Source organism: Bactrocera dorsalis, unplaced genomic scaffold, assembly GCF_023373825.1.
Source record: "Bactrocera dorsalis isolate Fly_Bdor unplaced genomic scaffold, ASM2337382v1 BdCtg060, whole genome shotgun sequence".
Taxonomy (NCBI): domain Eukaryota; kingdom Metazoa; phylum Arthropoda; class Insecta; order Diptera; family Tephritidae; genus Bactrocera; species Bactrocera dorsalis.
The window spans coordinates 69,717-77,678 of record NW_026038111.1 but is presented as its reverse complement, the minus strand read 5'-3'; positions in this window follow the sequence as shown (position 1 = coordinate 77,678).

The following is a 7,962-nucleotide window of genomic DNA, read 5'->3' as shown; positions in this document are numbered from 1 at the left end:
CACCTTAATATAAGATTGTGAAATTTTTCCAAATACACTGTCGTTATGGCTATATGACAACTCCAATAACCTCAAAACGGTTAATTAGCATAAATATGTATAGTTCATATTTTTACGCAACTTGGTATCGATTGCTTAATGTATATGTACTAAAAAATCGATTCTACACCTTAATATAAGATTGTGAAATTTTTCCAAATAAACTCCAATAACCTCAAAACAGCTAATTAGCATAAATATGTATAGTTCATATTTTTACGCAACTTGGTATAGATTGCTTAGTGCATATGTACTAAAAAATCGATTCTACACCTTAATATAAGATTGTGAAATTTTTCCAAATACACTGTCGTTATGGCTATATGACAACTCCAATAACCTCAAAACAGCTAATTAGCATAAATATGTATAGTTCATATTTTTACGCAACTTGGTATCGATTGCTTAATGTATATGTACTAAAAATGGATTCTACACCTTAATATAAGATTGTGAAATTTTTCCAAATACACTGTCGTTATGGCTATATGACAACTCCAATAACCTCAAAACAGCTAATTAGCATAAATATGTAAAGTTCATATTTTTACGCAACTTGGTATCGATTGCTTAGTGCATATGTACTAAAAAATCGATTCTACACCTTAATATAAGATTGTGAAATTTTTCCAAATACACTGTCGTTATGGCTATATGACAACTCCAATAACCTCAAAACGGTTAATTAGCATAAATATGTATAGTTCATATTTTTACGCAGCTTGGTATAGATTGCTTAGTGCATCTGTACTAAAAAATCGATTCTACACCTTAATATAAGATTGTGAAATTTTTCCAAATACACTGTCCTTATGGCTATATGACAACTCCAATAACCTCAAAACGGTTAATTAGCATAAATATGTATAGTTCATATTTTTACGCAACTTGGTATCGAGTGCTTAGTGCATATGTACTAAAAAATGGATTCTACACCTTAATATAAGATTGTGAAATTTTTCCAAATACACTGTCGTTATGGCTATATGACATCTCCAATAACCTCAAAAAGGCTAATTAGCATAAATATGTATAGTTCATATTTTTACGCAACTTGGTATCGATTGCTTAGTGCATATGTACTAAAAAATCGATTCTACACCTTAATATAAGATTGTGAAATTTTTCCAAATACACTGTCGTTATGGCTATATGACAACTCCAATAACCTCAAAACAGCTAATTAGCATAAATATGTATAGTTCATATTTTTACGCAACTTGGTATCGAGTGCTTAGTGCATATGTACTACAAAATCGATTCTACACCTTAATATAAGATTGTGAAATTTTTCCAAATACACTGTCGTTATGGCTATATGACAACTCCAATAACCTCAAAACGGTTAATTAGCATAAATATATATAGTTCATATTTTTACGCAACTTGGTATCGAGTGCTTAATGTATATGTACTAAAAAATCGATTCTACACCTTAATATAAGATTGTGAAATTTTTCCAAATGCACTGTCGTTACGGCTATATGACATCTCCAATAACCTCAAAACAGCTAATTAGCATAAATATGTATAGTTCATATTTTTACGCAACTTGGTATCGGCTACTTAGTGCATATGTACTAAAAAATCGATTCTACACCTTAATATAAGATTGTGAAATTTTTCCAAATACACTGTCGTTATGGCTATATGACAACTCCAATAACCTCAAAACGGTTAATTAGCATAAATATGTATAGTTCATATTTTTACGCAACTTGGTATCGATTGCTTAGTGCATATGGACTAAAAAATGGATTCTACACCTTAATATAAGATTGTGAAATTTTTCCAAATACACTGTCGTTATGGCTATATGACAACTCCAATAACCTCAAAACAGCTAATTAGCATAAATATGTACAGTTCATATTTTTACGCAACTTGGTATAGATTGCTTAGTGCATATGTACTAAAAAATCGATTCTACACCTTAATATAAGATTGTGAAATTTTTCCAAATACACTGTCGTTACGGCTATATGACAACTCCAATAACCTCAAAACGGTTAATTAGCATAAATATGTATAGTTCATATTTTTACGCAACTTGGTATCGAGTGCTTAATGTATATGTACTAAAAAATGGATTCTACACCTTAATATAAGATTGTGAAATTTTTCCAAATACACTGTCGTTATGGCTATATGACAACTCCAATAACCTCAAAACGGTTAATTAGCATAAATATGTATAGTTCATATTTTTACGCAACTTGGTATAGATTGCTTAGTGCATATGTACTACAAAATCGATTCTACGCCTTAATATAAGATTGTGAAATTTTTCCAAATACACTGTCGTTATGGCTATATGACATCTCCAAAAACCTCAAAACAGCTAATTAGCATAAATATGTATAGTTCATATTTTTACGCAACTTGGTATCGATTGCTTAATGTATATGTACTAAAAAATCGATTCTACACCTTAATATAAGATTGTGAAATTTTTCCAAATGCACTGTCGTTATGGCTATATGACAACTCCAATAACCTCAAAACGGTTAATTAGCATATATATGTATAGTTCATATTTTTACGCAACTTGGTATCGATTGCTTAGTGCATGTGTACTAAAAAATCGATTCTACACCTTAATATAAGATTGTGAAATTTTTCCAAATACACTGTCGTTATGGCTATATGACAACTCCAATAACCTCAAAACGGTTAATTAGCATATATATGTATAGTTCATATTTTTACGCAACTTGGTATCGATTGCTTAGTGCATATGTACTAAAAAATCGATTCTACACCTTAATATAAGATTGTGAAATTTTTCCAAATACACTGTCGTTATGGCTATATGACAACTCCAATAACCTCAAAACGGTTAATTAGCATATATTGTTGAATATATAATATAAACTCTGGCAACACTCGTATGTTCGAATATTCTAAGTCAGTACTTTTCTATTTTATTGAATACCGAAACTCTGTCTATACAAATTGAATTGCTAATAAACTGTCGTTGAATAAACATCGTTGAACAAACATCGTCGGCTTTCAATTTATTTCGTCAACAGGTTATGGGCCCAGGCCAAACGCAGGCTGGGCAGTAACAACGCGGATAATTGTAAAACGTTACAAATAGTGCCGCGAAATAAATTAAGCAAACCGTGAACAGTTTTTTGCGAAAAATCGTAAGTGTAGTAATGACTGAAAAAATGAATTTCAACATCGAAAAACTAGACGCAAGCAATTATGACACTTGGTGTCTGCAAATGCGTAGTGTTCTTGTGCATCAAGATTTGTGGCCAGTGGTTTCCGAAGAGTTAAAGGAAACAGCGGAGAATAGGGCAGAATGGTTGGTAAAAAACAATAAAGCGATCGCAACTATAATGTTGTGTGTAAAAGCAACCAGCCTTAATCACATAAAAAAGTGTACAACAGCGCCACAAGTGTGGAGAGCGCTAAAAGATTTAAACAAATCAAGTGGTCCCGTACGAAAAGTCTCACTGTTTAAGAGGCTGATTGGTCTACGAATGTCTGAGGGCGAAGATGTGCGCGAGCATATGAATACATTTTCAAAAATTGTCGACGAGTTGGCAGAAGTAACCATCGAGTTACAAGAAGAGCTATTGGTAATCATGCTGTTGGCAAGCTTACCTGGAAGTTACGAGAACTTTGTAGTAGCATTGGAAGCAAGGGATAATTTGCCAAAATTGGACGCGTTGAAAATAAAAGTAACGGAAGAAGGCGAGCGTCGCAGAGACAACTGTACAGACGCGAGCCATAACGGTTTCGAAAACACACAAGCATGCGCTGCACGCGCAAATTCAAAGAAATACAACGAAACCAAAACGCTTAGTAACAATCGCAGCGATGGAGAAAGAACGAGTGCGCAAACCGAACACAGTAGGAGCAAAGCGAAGCGCAACTTCAAATGCTTCAACTGCGGTAAGAAGGGGCATTATGCGGCACAGTGCAGAGAAGAGAAGGCAAAGGAGAAATCGTTAGCAATTTTTGCGGAGGCAAAGCGGCAGCAGCAGAATTCTAACGTTTGGTGTATCGACAGCGGCGCGACGTCGCATATGTGTACAGATGAACACTTATTTGTGCGAATGAACGAGCATAGCGAAAGAATAGAATTAGCAGGAAAATACTCCGTTGATGCCAAAGGCATTGGCGACGTTGTTGTAAAAACGTCTGGTTGGAATTTTAAACTGACGAAATGTTTGTATGTACCAGATTTGCAAATGAACTTTATATCAATACCAAAAATTGATGAGAAAGGGTTTAAAGCAACATTCGAAAATGGTTGTGCAGTAGTGCGAGATAAAGAAGACAATTCTATTATATTTAAAGCAAATAAAGAAAATAGTTTGTATGTAATACGAGACAAAATACAGTCGTGTAATTTAACTAGAGCCGAAAATACTGTAATGTGGCATAATAGATATGGGCATATTAATTTTCGAAGCCTAAGTGAACTTTCAAATAAAAACATTGTGAATGGAATAGATTCGATATCAAATGCAAACGATATTGTGTGTGTGTCATGCGTTAAGAGCAAAATATGTTCTCAACCGTTTGTGGCTTCAGAAAATCGTGCAAAAAACATTTTAGACTTGGTGCATTCGGATGTTTGTGGTCCGTTTAGTACGCAATCGCACGGTGGGTCACGATATTTTCTGACCTTTATAGACGATAAATCGAGGTCGGTGTTTGTATATTTTTTGAAAACAAAAGACCAAGTGTTTGAAAACTTTAAATTATTTAAAGCAATGGTCGAGTTACAAACCGGTAACAAAATAAAAACATTACGCACGGATAATGGCCGTGAATATGTTAATAATAATTTTGAAAGATTTTTGGGTGAATGTGGCATAAGGCACCAGCTCACAGTCCCATATACTCCACAGCAGAATGGTGTGGCAGAACGTGCTAACAGAACGCTGGTAGAGATGGCGCGTTGTATGCTGGTACATTCAGGGCTGAGTGAGAGTTACTGGGCAGAGGCAATAAATTGTGCAGTGTACATTCGAAATCGGTCGCCATCTAAAGCGCTGGATGGTGTTACTCCATACGAAATATGGGTTGAACGAAAGCCTGTGGTAAAGCATTTCAAAGTGTTTGGATGTCTTGCGATAGCCTTGAACAAATCGCAGCATAGCAAATTTCAGCAAAAAGGCGACGAGTACATCATGGTAGGGTACGACAGTGCATCGAAAGCATATCGCCTCTTTGATACAAAAACGCGAAAAGTAATTGTTAAACGCGATGTAAAATTCGACGAAACAATTTTGATGGGGAAAAATAAGGGTGAACATTTTTCGCCAATGGAGGTAGCACAGTTTACATTGGAAGGAGCTGATCCGATTCAACATGTAGCAGAACAAGAAGAGCAGTCCGATTATGAAGACGCTGTAGAGAGTAACAGTTCAATCGATGATGAAATGCGCGATTGTCCTGAACATCAGCAGATGCGGCGTGGTAGGCCACGGTTAATTAGAACTGGTTTACCTGGCAGACCAAGAAAACAACAAAGTGCAGTAAACTTAGCATATACTGAAAATGTTAAAGTACCAGTATCAGTTGAAGAAGCAATGAACAGCAAGCAGGCGCATGAATGGTGGTGCGCTATGCAGGAGGAGTACAACGCTTTAGTTAACAACGATACATGGGAGAAAGCAGCGGTACCGAAGGGCCATAAAGTTATTGGCTGCAAATGGGTATTTGCGGTAAAAACAAACGCAAATGGTGACATCGAGCGGTACAAGGCGAGGCTAGTAGCAAAAGGTTGCGGGCAAATGTATGGCGTTAACTACAACGAGATTTTCTCATCTGTCGTGAGATATGCAACTATAAGAATGGTGTTGGCTATAGCGGCCGAATACGAGTTACATGTTCATCAGCTTGACGTGTCGACGGCTTATTTGAATGGCAAGCTAGAAGATGACATTTATATGAGACAGCCAGAGATGTTTCAGCAAGACAACGACTGCGTTTTGAAGCTGAAAAAATCATTGTACGGCCTTAAGCAGTCAGGCAGAGTTTGGAACTCAAGGCTTGATGAAGTTTTAAAAGAAATGGGGTTTTCTGCATGTAACAGCGAGCCGTGCTTGTATACTAAAAATCAAGGGCGCAAATTAAATATAATTGCAGTATACGTTGACGATCTGATGATTGCTTGTTCAGATCTTGGTGAGTTAAAGCAGATAAAACAACAAATTTCTAGTATTTTTCAGATTGTTGACAAGGGTCCCATTAACAAATTCTTGGGTATGGAGATCGAGCGAGTTGGTTCAGTTGGGGCGATATCAATTTGCCAAAAACAACAAGTGCAACAACTATTGCATAAATATGACATGGATGTGTGTCGTCCAGTATATACACCACTTGAACCAAGCTTTCAAGTCAATTGTAATGAAAGCAACTGTCGAAAGGTCAACGCAGCTGAGTATCAGAGTCTAATAGGCTCACTAATGTTTATCGCGGTGAACACAAGACCCGACATATTGCACTCGGTGTGCAAATTAGCGCAGCGAAACTCCGATCCACATTGTGAGCATCTTGCAGCGGCAAAGCATGTTTTGCGATACCTGAAAGCGACTATAAATTTGAAGTTGCACTACAGAAAAACTGGCGAGTGGATGAAGGGTTACGTAGATGCCGATTGGGGTGGTGACGCAACAGACCGCAAGTCATATACAGGCTATGCATTTTTCTTTGGTGGCAGCGTTTTTAGTTGGGAGTCTAGAAAGCAACCAACAGTGGCTTTGAGCAGCACGGAAGCCGAGTATATGGCGCTCTCGGCAGCAGCGAAAGAATCTGTTTATTTATATAAGTTGTGGACAGAAATGAAAATGTACGATAAGGGTGGTTCGATCGTGATCAACGGTGACAATTTGAGCGCGATGAGCTTAGTAAAAAATCCCGTTTATCATGCTCGTAGTAAGCACATAGACATTAAATTTCATCATATAAGAGATGTTTACAATAATAATGAAATTGAATTAAAGTATTGTCCAAGTAATGCTATGGTAGCTGATGTATTAACGAAAAATTTAAAAAAGGTTAATCATTGTAAATTTACAGAGATCTTGGGGCTAAAATAGTAATAAAGAAATATTTGTGTAAATATGTAAAACATACAATTGTTGAGGAGGAGTGTTGAATATATAATATAAACTCTGGCAACACTCGTATGTTCGAATATTCTAAGTCAGTACTTTTCTATTTTATTGAATACCGAAACTCTGTCTATACAAATTGAATTGCTAATAAACTGTCGTTGAATAAACATCGTTGAACAAACATCGTCGGCTTTCAATTTATTTCGTCAACATACACCTTAATATAAGATTGTGAAATTTTTCCAAATACACTGTCGTTATGGCTATATGTAAACTCCAATAACCTCAAAACGGTTAATTAGCATAAATATGTATAGTTCATATTTTTACGCAACTTGGTATCGATTGCTTAGTGCATATGTACTAAAAAATCGATTCTACACCTTAATATAAGATTGTGAAATTTTTCCAAATACACTGTCGTTATGGCTATATGACAACTCCAATAACCTCAAAACGGTTAATTAGCATAAATATGTATAGTTCATATTTTTACGAAACTTGGTATAGATTGCTTATTGTATATGTACTAAAAAATGGATTCTACACCTTAATATAAGATTGTGAAATTTTTCCAAATACACTGTCGTTACGGCTATATGACATCTCCAATAACCTCAAAACGGTTAATTAGCATAAATATGTATAGTTCATATTTTTACGCAACTTGGTATCGAATTTTTGCAAATTCACTGTCATTATGGCTATATGACAACTCCAATAACCTTAAAACTGCTAATTTGCATATATATGTGTAGTTTATATTTTAACGCAACTTGGTATCGATTGCGTAGTGCATGTGTACTAAAAAATGGATTCTACACCTTAATATAAGATT